At 39.4% G+C, this 16645-nt stretch overlaps 1 pseudogene; it reads right to left on the bottom strand.

The window, feature by feature from the left end:
- Positions 1-13147: 13147 nt before the first annotated feature.
- Positions 13148-13716, bottom strand: LOC133763974 (olfactory receptor 8B8-like; annotated as a pseudogene).
- Positions 13717-16645: the final 2929 nt, after the last annotated feature.

The raw sequence follows: 16645 nt of genomic DNA on the forward strand, positions 1-16645 counted from the left end.
AATGGCAGAGCTGCATTCCTTGCTCAGGGGAGCACAGAAGGCTTGGAGATGTACGTTCCCTGAGGTCCTTGAACCCATTTATCAGGGCATAAATACTCCAGATGCCTGGTCACTGCAAAAGACAATTCTAAGGCATATCATACAATGGCTTCAAAGATGCCATGAAGGCTTGAGCCAAAGTTGGCCATTATCAGGATGTGTGTAATACCAAATACTTTTTCCATCTTCCTCAATCTAACCTCTGTATTCCTCTACTGTATTTGCATGGATCACTTTCACAGCAATCTTTGTCTTGGGTATGCTGGTGCATTCAATCCACACCTAAGAAGGGGAAAACCAAATGAAAAATGCAGAATATTGCACCTAGATAGAAGAAAAATTTGAAGAAAAATTTGAAACTATCACCTTTAAGAATGAAAATGTTTAGAATCCAGAATACATCACAAAAAAATTATATCAGACTATCTCCAACTCACAGGAAAATTCTCAGAGTTCTCAGCTCAGGAAACTAGCTGGTGAGTCCGTGGTCCAGCATGGCTGCCACTTTACTTGAGAAGACAGTGAGGTAGCACAGCAATCCTCAGAGGCTGTTCCCAGAGCAGCAACAGAAGCATCACCTGGGAACCTCATAGGAATAAAAATGCTTGAGTTCTACTGAATCGGGAGCTCTGTGGGTGGAACCCAGAATTATGTCTCAGCAAGGTCTCCAAGTGGTTAGGGTATAGCTAACCTCGAGAATCTCTGGTGTAGCTTCTAGTCCCAGGAAGTGAACGGAGGCGCATGCGTTTAACTGATCCAAAAAAGGCCAATCACTTATTGGATTTGCCTCAGGAGAAAGGAGATGGAAAATGTTGGAAAGGAAATTATGTCAGAGATGAAGATGGTCAAACACAATGCTTTATGATCACAAAACCTACCTGCTGGTGATGTGAGTGCTGATAAAGGAAAGTTTGATGAGAGGAGGCACACAGTACAATGACGATGGTTGATGACAATAGAACGACAGAGAATCGCCTGGGTGCAACATGACACCATCAATATCTACCCCAAGACAAACCAATCATCAGAAAAGAACAGATCAAAGGGGCACAGATGCTATAGCAATCTCAGGCCACAAGTATTAAAGATTAAGTGACCCCCCTAATGACCAAGAGGCACAAGAAAATCACAGAAACTTGCTCCTTTGATTAGTGACGTTCCTCTCTGAGAGTCTGTTATAATTTATAAGGAAATAACAAAGAGGAGATATAAGAAGGACAAGCTGAAGACAAGCTTACAAGGATGTGAATTTATTCCTATTAGAGTGACCAAACTCTTAAGAACAAGAAGAGGACGGACTCGAGCCCTGGTTGGTTCAGAAACAAGAAAACAATGTAGTCTCTGTAGAGATGCTCCCCATAACCATTCTCTTCTTGGGAGCCATCTCTGCAAGTAGACAAGAACTTCTTTATGAACCAAACCAATTTGATGACCCCAAAATGAAAATTCCTATTGCTATAACCAGAGAATAACCAGACTTAACACGGGGAAGATGACTAATGGAGAATGTCCATCTTTCCCTCTCTTCCTACACCTGCCCATGCCCTTCCCATATGAATGAACTTCCAGGTTTGAAAAATGTCCTACATAGGGCCAGCACTACAGGCTGAGCTATACATAGAGTGTGCACAGGGAACCCAGCACTCACAGCACTGACTGGGAAGCAGTATGTCAGAGAGGTTCAGTAGCTGCCCAGCTGCTCAGGAACCACACATTGACTCAGGAATGAGAATGGGGAAGAGATCTGGAGACATTATGATCTCTGCTTCCATTGTCCAGTTACCCTCACACCAGAACCAAATTTAAGGTACAAAACAGTTCCCCAAACATTCAAGCCTCCATTCGGTCACAATCCAGTTTTCATCTTAGCATCAGGGTACAGTCTTCCAGCTCCTGCCCTCCCATGTCCTAGAAGGACAATGACTTGGCTAGCATGGGATCAGCAGGGGGTCATGAGGAAGAATGTGCTCAAAGTGTATATACTTATTTCTCTTGTTATGGCATGAAAACTAAAGCCTGAACTATCCTGGAATCCATCCTGACCCAAAAACCATGAAGAAAGGAATCATCCATCTGTGACAATAGGGTCATAATATGAATTTAAGGGCTGACCCTGTGACTTAGTGGGTAAAGCCTTCACCTGTGATGCTGGAATCCTATATGGGCACCGGTTCAAGTCCTGACTGCTCCATTTCCACTCCAGCTCTCTGCTAGTGACCTGGGGAAAGCAGCTGAAGATAGCCCAAATGTTTGGGCCCTTGCACCCATGTGGGAAACCGGGTAAAGATTCTGGCTCCTAGTTTCAACCTTGCCCAATCAGGATGTTGAGGCCAACTTGGGAGAGAACCAGTGGGTAGAAGATTCAATCTCTCTCTCTCTCTCTCTCTCTCCCCCTCCCTTGTGTGTGTGTGTGTGTGTGTCCCTCTCTCTGCAACTCTTTTATGTGAATACATAAAATCTTTTTTAAAAAAAATATGATATTTAAAAGAGTTTCTTTTACATGTGTGAATCAGAGATCTGACCACAAACCCAAAGAAATTTCCCTCAGGCACTCTCCTGAGATAGGTTTCAGTAATAAACAAGAAAAACACAATTTTCACAAATAGAGCACACTTTTGACTTCAGGATAAAATTGTACTCCCCAAAAGGTCTGCCAATTCCAAGAGTAAAGCAAGAGACCCTGTCTCCAGAACTGTGGTTGGGATGGATGTGGGGTTGATTCTAACAGGGGATCCCTACCCTGGTTCCCTGCACAGTTGATAAATAGTCAATAACACTTCATGAGCCTGGACATTGGTTGGGGTTTTTACATGCTTGACAGAGCAAATCCCCTCATCATATCATTTCCATTAAAAGTCTAGAAACTTGCAAAGCTAATAAAGATTCTTGTAGTATTAAATAACAATGGCAGCTCCCCCTCAAAAAAAGGGCTTCAGGCTTGTGCATACGGAAGAAAGAGAAAAAGGAAATGTCATCTTACCCTTGGCTCTAGGGAAGCAGTTATCTGCTATGTGGAGACAGCAGGGAAGAATCACACATAACCATGGTGACATTTTTCTAAAGATACCTCACTTTTGGAGGCAAGAATCAGTACATGTTCTCTATTATTTTGGCGAAGGCAGAAGTTCACTATATGAATGATTCATACTTTTATTCAATAATTATTCCATAATTTCAGCATTTGAAAAAATATCAAATCAAATTATGCCCACTTGCTATAGAAAGTTTCCTCCAAAATATGACGTAAATTGAATGATGGTGCAATTTTTTTCTAGAGTTCAACTTCTTCATTAATGCTACATATTTCTCTCTCTCTCTCTCTCTCTCTCTCTCTCTCTGTTCCTTCTTCCCTCCCTCTCTCCCTCTCTCCCTTCCTCCCTTTCAAATAAATAAATATTTTTAAAACAGAATATTTCATAAAGAGAATCACACATTATTTAATCTTTGTGATTGGCTTTTTTTCATACGGCAGAATTTTCTTGAGATTTACCCAAGTTATTGTATGTACCCAAATTGTGTTCCTTTATGGAGGAAAGAGGTGTGGCTATAAAAAAGCAATAAGCAACATGAAAAATCTTTGTGGTAATTAAACTCTTCTTCATTTTGAGTCTGTCAATGCCCATATTTTGGTCTTGGTAGTTTGCCATAGTTTTGTAAGATTTTTACCAACGGACGTTTGAAACTGCTAATGGATACATGGGATCCCTGTATTGTTTCTTACAACTACCCGTGAATCTTTATATCAAAATAAAAAGTGTAGGGGTGTGCATTCAGCTGCTTGGGACACTCGCATTCCATATTAGAATGCCTAGTTTGAGTCCTGGCTGCTCTGTTTTCTGATCCAGCTTCCTACTAATGTGCATCCTGGGGGCCAGTGGCATAGTAGGTTAAGCCTCTGACTACAGTACCAGCACCCCATATGGGTGCTGGTTCAAGTCTCCGCTGCTCCTCTTCTGATCCAGATCTCTGCTAATGACTTGGGAAAGCAGTGGAAGATGGCCCAAGTACTTGGGCCTCTGCACCCACATGGGAGAACTGAAAGAAGCTCCAGGCTCCTGGCCATTGCAGCCATTTGGGAAGTGAACCAGCAGATGCAAGACCTCTCTCTGTGTGCCTCTCCCTCTCTCTGTCTGTAATTCTGTCTTTCAAATAAATAAATAAATCTTTTTTTAAAAAAAAATGTACACCCTAGAAGGCACCAGTGATGGCTCAAGGGCCTGGTCCCTGCCAACTTCATGGAAGGATCAGATGGAGTTCCAGGCTCCTGGCTTTGGACTGGACCAGTCCTGGCTGTGGCAGGCATTCAGGGCGTGGACCAGCAGATGGGAGATCTCTCTGTCTCTTCTCTCTCACTCTCACTTTCACTCTCTCTACCCTTCAAATGAGTAAAAATAAAAACTAAAATTAATATATATATATATAGATAGATAGTTTCACTAAAAATAAATAAATTCAACAAAACAGTGATTCCTTCTATCTGGTGGCCTCATGCCTAAATGTCAGGACCATGACCAAGCCACAAACACAGAAGCCAAACCTACAGCTCAAAGATGCCCTGAACATCAGACATGAAATCTCCAATACCACAGAAAAAGCAGATTTTGAAATCAAGTCCATTTGATACTGGAAAACAAAAGGAACATGAGCAAGATGTAAGTGTAACATACAGAAAAACAGCCGTGAGACTGACTGCACACCCAGGAAGCACTAGTCTCTTACTTTTGTAAAGAAAAGGAGGAAGGAGAAGAAGTACCAGAAGAAATTTTTAAAGCTAAACATAGTTTGCATAGGTTTTTGAGATAAAAGAGCCCAACAATATGGAAATATAAGGAGTCTGGAAAAAATGAAATGTTAAGGGGTAAATCCCAAAGAAAATGAAAAGAATCTACCAAAATTCAACAGCTATTCATGATTTTTAAATCTTTATTGAATCCAGAATAATGGATACTCCATTAAGATGATAAAAGATACAAATATCAGCCCCAAAGCCAGAAACTAAAGTTGAAAACACTAGTTATTCCTAAATAGAACTTACGATGCCTAATGTCTCTACTGTGATTTAACACTGTATTAAAGGCACAGAAAATGCCTTTAAATGGGAAAGAGATAAAAGGCAAAAGACTCAAAAAGGTAAAAGTCAAGTTTTCTCCACTTATAGAAGACTTTATTATGTATTTGGAAATCTGAAAGAATCAATAGAAAAAATCTCTAGAAATCATAATAGTTACATAGAGATATACAGTAATCAATAGAATTCATATATTTAAAAAATCAGAAGATCTAATGAAAGATGTCATTTTAGTACAAAAATAAAATAAAATTCCCAAGCATAAATCTAATAAGAAATATGCAAAGCATAGATGAGGAGAATAATAATACACTCCCACATGATACTAAAGTAGACGTAAAAAAAATCACTTCATGTTCGGAAAACTCAAGATGAAAAGATGCTGATTCCTTCGAAATCTACTTACAAATTTAATATGCAATATTAAATGCATCTATGCAGTGAATATGTCATCAGATTTTTTTCTTGGATCTAGAAAGATTGATTATAACGTTATAGGTAAACACGAATGATCAGAAAAACCCTGAAAAAGAAGAACAACATGTAGGAAGTTACTCTCATGATAGGAAAACATATTGGAGCCTCCAGAGTTAAAGCAGTGCCATTGGCTTGTGGATAGACTGGTAGACCAATGGAGCAGAATGGAGAGAACAGAAATAGACCAGCTGCTCAAAGACATTCAGCATGTGATGCAGGAAGGCGTTCAAAAGCAGGGAAAAGACAGCCCTTGTTATACATGGTGATAGAACAACTTGATAGCCATATGGGGAAAGATAAAGTTGGATCCATTCCTCACACCATACATTGTTACAATTTCTAAATTAATCAGGCATCCAAAAGTAAAAGAATGAAGCCATACAAGCGTTATGAAAAAATGAGTGAATTTCTTCATAACATAAGAGGAATTAAAACACTTTTAACTATGAAAGACACTTAAAACTTTCATGGAAATGTGTATTATGAAAACACTAGGCATGGATTTCAAAATTTTTTGCAAAATTTTTCTCAAAGTCAACGTATTTTAATTTCATTTCTCAAGAAGCTTTTTGAAGTACTTTTGTATGATTAAAACGCCAGAAATTGGGGGGGAGGGCAGGAACATGACCTACTGGTTAAGACGACAGTAAAGGCACCCATATCCTATACTGGGGTGCCTACACTCAATTCCAAGCTTCAACTTCGTGTTGGTGTTAACCCTGGCTGAAGTGGTTGGATCACTGCCTCTCTCTTCAGACATGTGGATTAATTGGTTCCTAGTTTCTCTCTTTGCCCCATGCCATCCTGGCCATTGCAGGAATTTGAGGAATAAATCAGTTAAAGGAAGTGCTCTCTCTCTCACCCCTCCTTTCCCTCTCACTGCCTCTCCAATAAAATAAGTAAATAAATAAAAATAAAGCATAAGAAATTATAAAAAATAAACTTAATTTAAAATAAACAAACTTTTTTTAATTAAACTTTTATTTAATGAATATAAATTTCCAAAGTACGGCTTATGGATTACAATGGCTTCCCCCTCCCATAACTTCCCTCTCACCCGCAACCCTCCCCTTTCCCGCTCCCTCTCCCCTTCCAATCACATCAAGATTCATTTTCAATTCTCTTTATATACAGAAGATCAGTTTAGTATATATTAGGTAACAATTTCAACAGTTTACCCCTATATAACAACACAAAGTGAAAAAAATACTGTTGGAGTACTAGTTATAGCATTAAATAAGAGTGTACAGCACATTAAAGACAGAGATCCTACATAATATTTCTTTAAAAACTAATTAATTTTCTATGCCATTTCCAATTTAACACCAGGGTTGTTTTTTTTTTTTCATTTCCAATTATCTTTATATACAGAAGATCGATTCAGTATATAATTAGTAAAGATCTCATCAGTTTGTACCCACACAGAAACACAAAGTATAAAAATACTGAAATAAATCATAAAAAGGTCAATGGCTAAATTACAAATGGGAAAATATATGCAACCTATACTTCAGACAAAAACCCAATTTCTTGGGGCCGGCACTGTGGCACAGCGGGTTAATGCCCTGGCCTGAAGCGCCAGCATCCCACATGGGCGCCGGTTCTAGTTCCAGCTGCTCCTCTTCCAATCCAGCTCTCTGCTATGGCCTGGGAAAGCAGTAGGAAGATTGCCCAAGTCCTTGGGCCCCTGCACCCACGTGGGAGACCCAGAAGAAGCTCCTGGCTCCTGGCTTCGGATCGGCACATCTCTGACTGTTGCAGCCAATTGGGGAGTGAACCATCAGATGGAAGACAATCTCAATCTCTCTCTCTCTCTCTCTCTCTCTCTCTCTCTCTCTGCCTCTCCTATCTCTGTGTAACTCTGACTTTCAAATAAATAAATCTTTAAAAAAAATTTCTTACAATTCTCCTAATAACTTAGAACATCAAAATCCCAACAAAAAAGATATGAAAACCAGTCCATATAAGAATGTCAATAGCCATTAAATACCTGAAAACATCCCTACTCTTTCTTGTAATCAGAAAAATGCCAAATAAAACAACACAAGTATTTCTCGTTTATCATTTTGTAAAAATTTTTTTAAAAATTTAGAATATGCTATGGTGGAGAGATTGTAAGAAAGCAGGCACTCCAATTTTTTGCTAAGGGGAATACAAATGTCTAGTCTTCCTCCAAAATCCACATATTCAAGACAATCCCAGTTAAAATCCCAGCCAGGTTTTTATTAGGAATTTATGAGCTAACTAAAAATTAATATAGAAATCCAAAGAATCTGAAATAGTTTAAAAGACTTAGTAAAAGGTGAATGAAGGTAGAGAATTTCCACGAACTGATTTCAGCAATTATTCTAAAGCTAACTAATCTGAACTGGTGCTCCTGACATCAAGCATCCAAAAGTGAAAGAATGAAGTCATACAAGCGTTATGAAAAAATGAGTGAATTTCTTCATAACATAAGAGGTCAGATGAACAGAAGAGATAACAGAAACAGACATACACAAATAAGATCAACTGACTTTTGAAAAGAGGAAACAATCGCTGGAAAGCTATGTGCAAAAATAAATAAAAAGACCCAAAAAACCACTAACTTTTGTCCATATACACACACTGTACACACAAAGTTAATTCAAAATGTAATGTAGACCCAAATGTAAAAATGTATAAAACTTCTAGAACAATATGTAGAGGAACATCTCTGTGATCTTTTCTAAGAAAAAATTTTTGAATATGATAATAAAATTATAACTCATGAAAGAAATAAGTGATAAATTGGACTTCACTAAAATTAAGAATCTGTCAACAATGAAGATATTCATGTACTGTTTGAAAACTGCACATGTACTAGCAGTGTTAAATCGGCAATACATTCAGGATTTTCAGACTTCACTAATAAGAAATAAACAACCTAATTTTAAAACTGGGGAAATTATTTAAGTAGACACTTCTCCAAGGAAGATTTATACATGTCAAAGGACTACATGAAAACAGATTCATCATCATTAGTCATTAGGGAAATGCAAATGAAAACCACAGTTAAATACCACTATACGCCAGTTAGATTGCATTCAGTTAAAAAGTGGACCATGCCAAGTACTGATGAAGATGAACTGAAAATTTCAAAGACTATTCCAGGAAGTGTAAAATGCTGCAGTCACTTTTGGAAACAGTTTGGCAGTTCCTTAAAAAGGTTAAAGGAAGAAAGAAAGAAAACATAAACACTTAAGAAATGATTGAACCATCCATTTCTTTGTTTCACTCAAGAGAAGTGAAAAGATATATCCATACAAAAACTTGTACATACGTGTTCATAGTAATTTTGTATGTAGTAGCCAAAAACTGGAAACAATCCAAATGTCCAACAAATGAATGAATAAACTAATTTTTGGAATATCCATACAGTACATTATTATTTAGCAATAGAAAATGATCAATGAGTGATACATTTGTTAGAACCTCAAATACACCAAGTGACAGGAAACAACAATTTTGATTCCAGATTCCTGCCAATGTACATACTTGTAGAAAGCAGGTGATGGCTCAAGTACTGGGGTCCCTGCCATCCACGAAGGAATCATGGATTAAGTCCCCAGCACTCGTATTCAGTCTGACCCAGATCTGCCTGTTGCAGTCATTTGGCAAGTGAACCAGCAGATAACCAATCTCTCTGTGTCTCTGTCTCTCTATGTTTCTTTGCCTTTCAAATACTCCTTATACCCAAAACAAAACAAAACAAAACAAAAAAACCTTAAATCCTATCTTCTTGGTTTTTTGAAGACAAATTTACAGTACATTAACATTACAGTCTTAATGTGCAACAGAACCCCAGAACTTCTTACTCCTATATACCTGTAACTCAGTGCCCATTAATCAACTTCTCCTATTCCCTCTTCCCCTCTTCCCTCCTTAGCCTCTGGCAACCACCATTAGACATTTAAGTTCTGTGAGATAACCTTTTTTTTTAGACCCCTCTTATGAAGGGACCTAAAAATTGTTTACATCAAAATAAACTTACTTTTTAATTCCACTTTCTTTGAAAGTTTTGCAGTACCATCATACATAAAAAGATACATTTATGTAATGCATGAATATTAGTATAAATATATATTTTCATCAAATATTGTGTACCCTATATATGTATTTCTGTATATGTGCCTGTATATATGTATGATATATACACATACATAAGGCTATGTAGAATTTTTTCAATTCTCCAAATCAGTAGGGAAAAAAATAGCACCCTTATTTTTTACATAGTTAGTTTTCACACAATGTCCAAACAGCCAACAATGATGTTGAATAATGGATATTTAACATCATTACTCATCAGCAAGATGAAAATTAAAACAGGAAAACATTACATTTCTTACAACAGGATGAATATAATAAAAATACCAAGAGTTAATGAAGATACAGAGTAACTGGAACTTTCAGACATTGTTGATGGTGATGCAAATTAAATCAAATATTTAAAAAATAACTGTTGACAGTATTTATAAAATAAACATATGCAACATATGCTTACCCTATTTTCCAGCAAATTAACATCTGGTTACATACCTAAAAGAAATGTTTTCATAGTTCAACCAAAATAATGCTCAAACTCTTCATGTAGGGATGTTTAACCTATCAGTTGAGACACCTGTGTTCCAAATTGGAGGGCCTGGATTCAGTTCCCAGATCTAGACTCCAGTTTCTCACCAAGCAGAACCTGGGGGCCAGCAGTGATAACTCAAGTTATTGGGTTTCTGCCTCCATGTGGGAGCCCTAGATTGAATTTCAGTTCTGGTTTTGGCCCTGACACCACCCTGGCCATTGTGCGTATTAGGGGAATAAACTAGCACATGGGGACTCTCTCTCTCATCCTTTCTCTGTCTTTCAAATTTAAAAATTTTCCTAGATTTGTACTAACAATGGGAAAACTGTGAAGATTTCTGTTTATTAACAGGATAAAAAATGCATACTCATACAACTGAATACACAGCAATAAAAAAAATTAAACAATAATATCCTCACATATAGATGAACAATATAGGCTCTATGTTGACCAAAGAATCCAGAGAAGATAGAGTCATATGCATAGTGGCTGGCTCTGGGGGTGGGAAGTTGATGAAAGGCAGAATTTACTGAAAAGAAGCAAGAGAAAACCTAGAGTGGATGGAAATGCCTTGCATTTTGATCTAGGCTATGGTTACATAGACACATGCATATGAATAAGTTTGTTGACATATATACTTAATATCTGTGTACTTTGCTATTAGAGTACAAATTTTTTAAACAAGTACCCACCACATTCCCAAATTCTAGGTCCCCTAAATTCAGTTATCCCATCTCAGCCACAAAACACCTCCCACCACCATCATATGCTTATTGTTTTCACTTCATCTGTATTGGGAAAAATCATTCAAACTGGGAAACTAAACATTCATCCACACTTCACTTATTTCCCAATAGAAGAGGACTTTCCTGTGGAAGGTTTCAAGACTAAATATAGCCACACTTCACTTTTCATTGTTTCTCAAAGAGATTTTACCACTAATCATGGGTTTAATCAAAAAGTTGTTCTGGGGGCCTGTGCTGTGGCATAGCAGGTGAAGCACCAGCATCCCATATGGGCGCCAGTTGGAGTCTGCTGCTCCACTTCCAATCCAGCTCTCTGCTATGGCCTGGGAAAACAGTAGAAAATGGCCCAAGTCCTTGGGCCCCTGCACCCACGTGGGAGACCAGGAAGAAGAAGCTCTTGGCTCCTGGCTTCGGATCGGCGAAGTTCTGGCCATTGTGGTCAGTTGGGGAATGAACCATCGGATGGAAGATCTCTCTCTCTCTCTCTCTCTCTCTCTCTCTCTGCTTCTCCTCTCTGTGTGTAACTCTGACTTTCAAATAAATAAACAAATCTTTAAAAAAAAAAAAAGTTGTTCTGATCATGTGTATAAAACTTTATTTCCCTTTACTCTATAGTGTGGATTTATTGACTTATCGAGAGATCACTATCACCTCACCATAAGTCCCATATCATGGTCATCTGCAATGCCTGAAAATTATGTAGCAATTGCATCTCCTAGCAAGCAATTGCCTGTGCTGTCCAAAACTATCTCCACTCTGTTATTGTCTCTAGACAAGTGTCATCCAAGAGAAACATTATTCAAGTCACATATGTAATTTTAAATTTTCTATCAGATATTTTTTAAAACTAAGCAGGGAGGAGTAGGTATTGTGGTACAGTGAATTAAACCACTGCCTGGAAGCCCGCATCTCGTATCAGAGTGCTATTTCCAGTTTTGGCTACTCCAAAACTGCATCCTGGGGAAAAGCAGATGATGGCTCATGGACTTGGGCCCTGCCACCCATGTTGGAGACTCACACAGAATTTAGGGATCTTGGCTTCCACCTGTCCTAGCCCTGACTATTGCAGGCTTTTGGTGAACCAGTGGATGTAACATCTTCCTGTCTTTCTCTTTTGCTCTTTCTCTGAAGACATGAAGATAAATGAATAATACATTTAAAATTAAACTTTGAATTAATTTTCATATTTTATTCGACATAATAAATCCAAAATGTTTTCAATGTAATACTTCACATTATTTTTACATTAAGTCTTCAAAAATTCAGTGTGTGTTGCACACTAACATTGTGCACTAACAGTGTATCTTGATATGAATGTCCTCATTTTAAGTTCCCAAAGGCAGTCATGGTTGGTGACTACCATACTGGATACTGTATTGTCCAGTCACCTTGAACCACATACTTTCGCATCAGACCTCTAACATCAAGTTAACCCTTGATCTGAAACTCCAAATTCTTTCTCTGTTAGTCTTAAAATACCTCCATCCATTATCTTTGTACCTTTGAAGATTTTATGTCACTCTCTTGAGAGTTCTAATCCACTAGACTTTGTCCCTAGGGTTCCACTTACCAGGTCAGTGGGCATCATGCTTGCTTCTATATGAAAGCTAACATATTTCCCACATATACGCTACAAAATTCATCAAACACTGATCTTGTCATTTTGCCAAGACCAGCTTAACAAAATGTTTCACCTCCTACATTCTTGCAAAGTGTGATATAGTATAATTGTCCTGTGAAAAATAGCATGAAATTGTTGTGAATATATTCATAACTTAAATGTGTTAGTTCAAGTTACATGTGAAATGAAATCTTTCAAGAAAAAGATGAGCCCAGAAAACACAGCATAAAGAAAAACAAAGTGGATTGGGATTCAAGCTGGGATTCAGTTCCAGCTCTGGCACCAGGTAGCTTTACATTCCTGGGTAACTTATAAATATTTCCTAATCTCCAAAGTAAGAGGTATTAGGTATTGGGTATTAGGTAAGAGAGGGCTGGATAAAATGGTTTCTAAGCCCCATTTAAAATTGAGTATTCGACATTATAGAAATTATTTTCACAAAATAAAGAAGGGCTAGGCATGAGGGTATAGGAGAATAAACCCACTTGGAAAAACACCAAAATTTCCACTACATATAAGGGTAGAAATTGCAAAAACTTGGGTTCCTTTTGAAAAGATAATCGTTATGAAAACACCTAATAAAAATCATTGAATCTCTTTTCTCAATTTATAAATACTTTTTTAAAGGTTATTTGGGATCAAGTTTTCTACAGAGTAAGCTTGACATCCTTACTCCTTAGGCTACAAATTAATGGATTGAACATGGGCACAATAATGGTGTGGAATAGGTAGGACACTTTGCCGTGGTCAAGCTGGTCTGAGGTACATACAAGTTTCCAACCCAAAGGAAAGAGAAACTACAATTACATGTAGACAGCAAGTAGCAAAGGCTCTGGACCTGCCCCCAGTGGAACTAACCTGCAGAATGCTGGAAATAATGAAACCATCAGTAATAAAAATAACAATGAGAATTCTAGTGCCAGTGAACACAATGATAAAGACCACCAGCAAAGTTATAAAAGATAATTTGTAGGGCAGCTCAATGAGGGGAATGATGTCATAGACACAGAGATGCACAAGGTAGTCTGCATAAAGGCCAGAAAAATCATGTTTTCTTTATGGGCCACAGTCCCCAAACCATTATCTTGTACACATCCCACACTGTTTTACAGACAGCAACAAAGCAGGCACATGCCATGGATGACAGGAGGGACTCAGAAAAGACAAACATACAAGATAGGAATATCACAGAGAGACATGGATCCAAGAGTTCATGTTTGAGACACTTAATAAACTTTAAAGAAACGCCTGAGAATACAGGCAAAAGGTGTTCCAAAGAATTAAGGTGCCTTTAATTAAAGCTCCAACATTAGGAATTCCTAAGCAAGCCATTCATAGAAAGATCCTCTTCAGATCAGTTGCAGCTTAAATGGAAGGGGCCTTTCCAGGTGCTACTGAGCACAACCTCCTCAGTAAAATTAGGGTTAAACTTCTACCTCGTAAGTCTTCACAGGTGAACTTAAAAGACAAGCCTGATTATTCCTGTAAGCCAATCAGAGATCTTAAGTCCCTCTTCAAAGCAAAAAGATCAGTAAAGCTTTTTCTATCGTCACATCAAGACTGCTGCACCTTGCAGGAAGTAGCTCTAAAGACAGATCATCGTCCCTCTACCCCTCCTGGACTTTTGGGATGAATGTAATCCCGTACAACTCATGCTTTATAAAAAACAAAAGGGGGGAATGTTAGGAAACTGGGGCAGTTTTAGCCAGGTGGCCACATGGCCCAGCTACCTGAGCCAGGCTCCACCCCCATCCTAATGTGATTCGCTGCTCCTGCTTCCCTGCCAGCCCTCAGGCAAAGTTTTAAAAGGGCCTGTTCCTGAACACGTGCTCTCTCACCTCTTCCCTCCTGCTCTCTTGGTTCTTCTCTCTTGGCCCTTCTCTCCTGCGCTCTCTTGGCCTCTCTTGGCTCCTCTCCTCTCTCTTCTCTCTCCTCTCTGCTCTCTCCTCTCACTTAGCTCCTCTCCTCTCTGTTTCTCTCTTATACTCTCTTTCTCTCTCTTTCCCTTCGCTGCCCCTTCACTCTGGTCTGTTGGGTGTTCCCCAATAAACCCTTTCCCTTAAAAAAAAAAAAAAAAAGAGGGAGGTGCCTTTCTCTGAAGGGAGGAGAGAACTTCCACTTTGACTATGACCTTGTCTAAATATGATCAGAGTCAGCGAACTCTGAAGGCTTCCATAGCCTTGGCAACTCATGACAGGAGCCTAGGGTGGTTACTGGCGCCATAAACTAGAGTGTCAATATGTTGGGTCAACAACAGGAGTCACTGTGCACTCGCTCCTCATGTGGGATCTCTTTCCTTAATGTGCTGTACATTGTGATTTAATGCTATAACTAGTACTCAAACAGTATGTTTCACTTTGTGTTTCTGTGTGGGTGCAAACTGTTGAAATCTCTACTTAATATATACTAAATTGATCTGTAAATAAAGAGAACTGAAAATGAATCTTGATGTGAATGGAAGGGGAGAGGGAGCGGGAGAGGGGAGGGTTGCGGGTGGGAGGGAAGTTGGGGGGAAGCCATTGTAATCCATAAGCTGTACACTGGAAATTTATATTCATTAAATAGAAGTTAAAAAAAAAAAAAAAAAGACTGCTGCACCTTAAGACAGACGTGCTGTGCCAGCCTCCTTTTTTAATTCTCTCTGGGAACTGTTATTGACAATAAAACTCTTAACAGGTTCTTCTATTATAATTCTCTATGCTCAAGCTAAATGGGTTTATAATTTACATAAGGGTAGCCTATCACCACCCACTATCTGGGAATCTGTAAGATATGTTCTTTCCATCTTAAGGGGCACACCACTCACAATTGGTTTTGTTCCAGTTTAGCTTATGCTAATTAACAAACTTAAATGTTTCACAACTCAAAAACTTCTGGGAATAACTGACCATACAGGGGACATAGCTGCTGGTGGTGACTGAGACTACTACAGCTCATAAAGTGAATTCATTAGATGAGACAGGTGGAGACTTCCAGACCCAGGACAGGCAGGGCCTGTGCTATGCCCCCAATAAGCAGGAAGCAGCTATAGAAGATATGATCATTCTACGCCCTTCAACATCCCTTAGGATAAGGGACTGGGGTCTCTGAAGGGGGAATGATGTAGGTAGGCTGATAGGATAAATTGACTAGGTGTGTGAGCTGGAAGACCACACCTTCACCACGCCCCTGTGTGATCTCTTGCCCCTGTCTGATCCCACCTGTAAGCCCACCTGCCAGTCAGCCTATGTAACCATGCCCCTTTGGAAGTGGATAAAAGGTCTGGAGCATGGTGGGCCTCTCCCTCATTGCACTTGCTGCCCATGCCTTTGGGACACATGGCCTTCAGGCTGCCCACTCCCTGCTTTCCTGCCTATACACTTACCCTACATGGCTCCTGGCCTACTCTCAGCTTGGTATGGACCCAACTTAGCCTCTAGACTTTTCTTTCTCCCTTGAATAAAGCCCTTACTCTCATGCACATTTCTCTCCGAACAAAAAAGCTTTAAAAAGCTAAGAAGAAGGAGAGGGAGAGGGAGAGGGAGAGGGAGAGGGAGAGGGAGAGGGAGAAGAGACAAACAGAGCTGAGTCACATACCCTGCACAGGAAATTATGTTTTTTGTTTTTTGTTTTTTTTGACAGGCAGAGTGGACAGTAAGAGAGAAACAGAGAGAAAGGTCTTCCTTTGCCGTTGGTTCACCCCTCCAATGGCCACTGCGGCTGGCACATTGCGGCCGGCACACTGCACTGATTCGAAGCCAGGAGCCAGGTGCTTCTCCTGGTCTCCCACGCGGGTGCAGGGCCCAAGCACTTGGGCCATCCTCCACTGCACTCCCGGGCCACAGCAGAGAGCTGGCCTGGAAGAGGGGCAACCGGGATAGAATCTAGCGCCCCGACTGGGACTAGAACCTGGTGTGCCGGTGCCGCAGGCAGAGGATTAGCCTAATGAGCCACGGCGCCGGCTGGAAATTATGTTCTTCTTTGAGATAAAACCAATTAGAATTTGAGGGACAGAGTAGTAAAATCTGTAACGGACAAGGAGAAGAGGAAAAAGTGAAGAATTAGGCTCAGTCAATGCTATTAAGCCCGAGTTTCCCAGCAAGGTGACAATATAGAAACCT

The sequence above is a fragment of the Lepus europaeus genome, chromosome 7 (assembly GCF_033115175.1).
Source record: "Lepus europaeus isolate LE1 chromosome 7, mLepTim1.pri, whole genome shotgun sequence".
Classification (NCBI taxonomy): domain Eukaryota; kingdom Metazoa; phylum Chordata; class Mammalia; order Lagomorpha; family Leporidae; genus Lepus; species Lepus europaeus.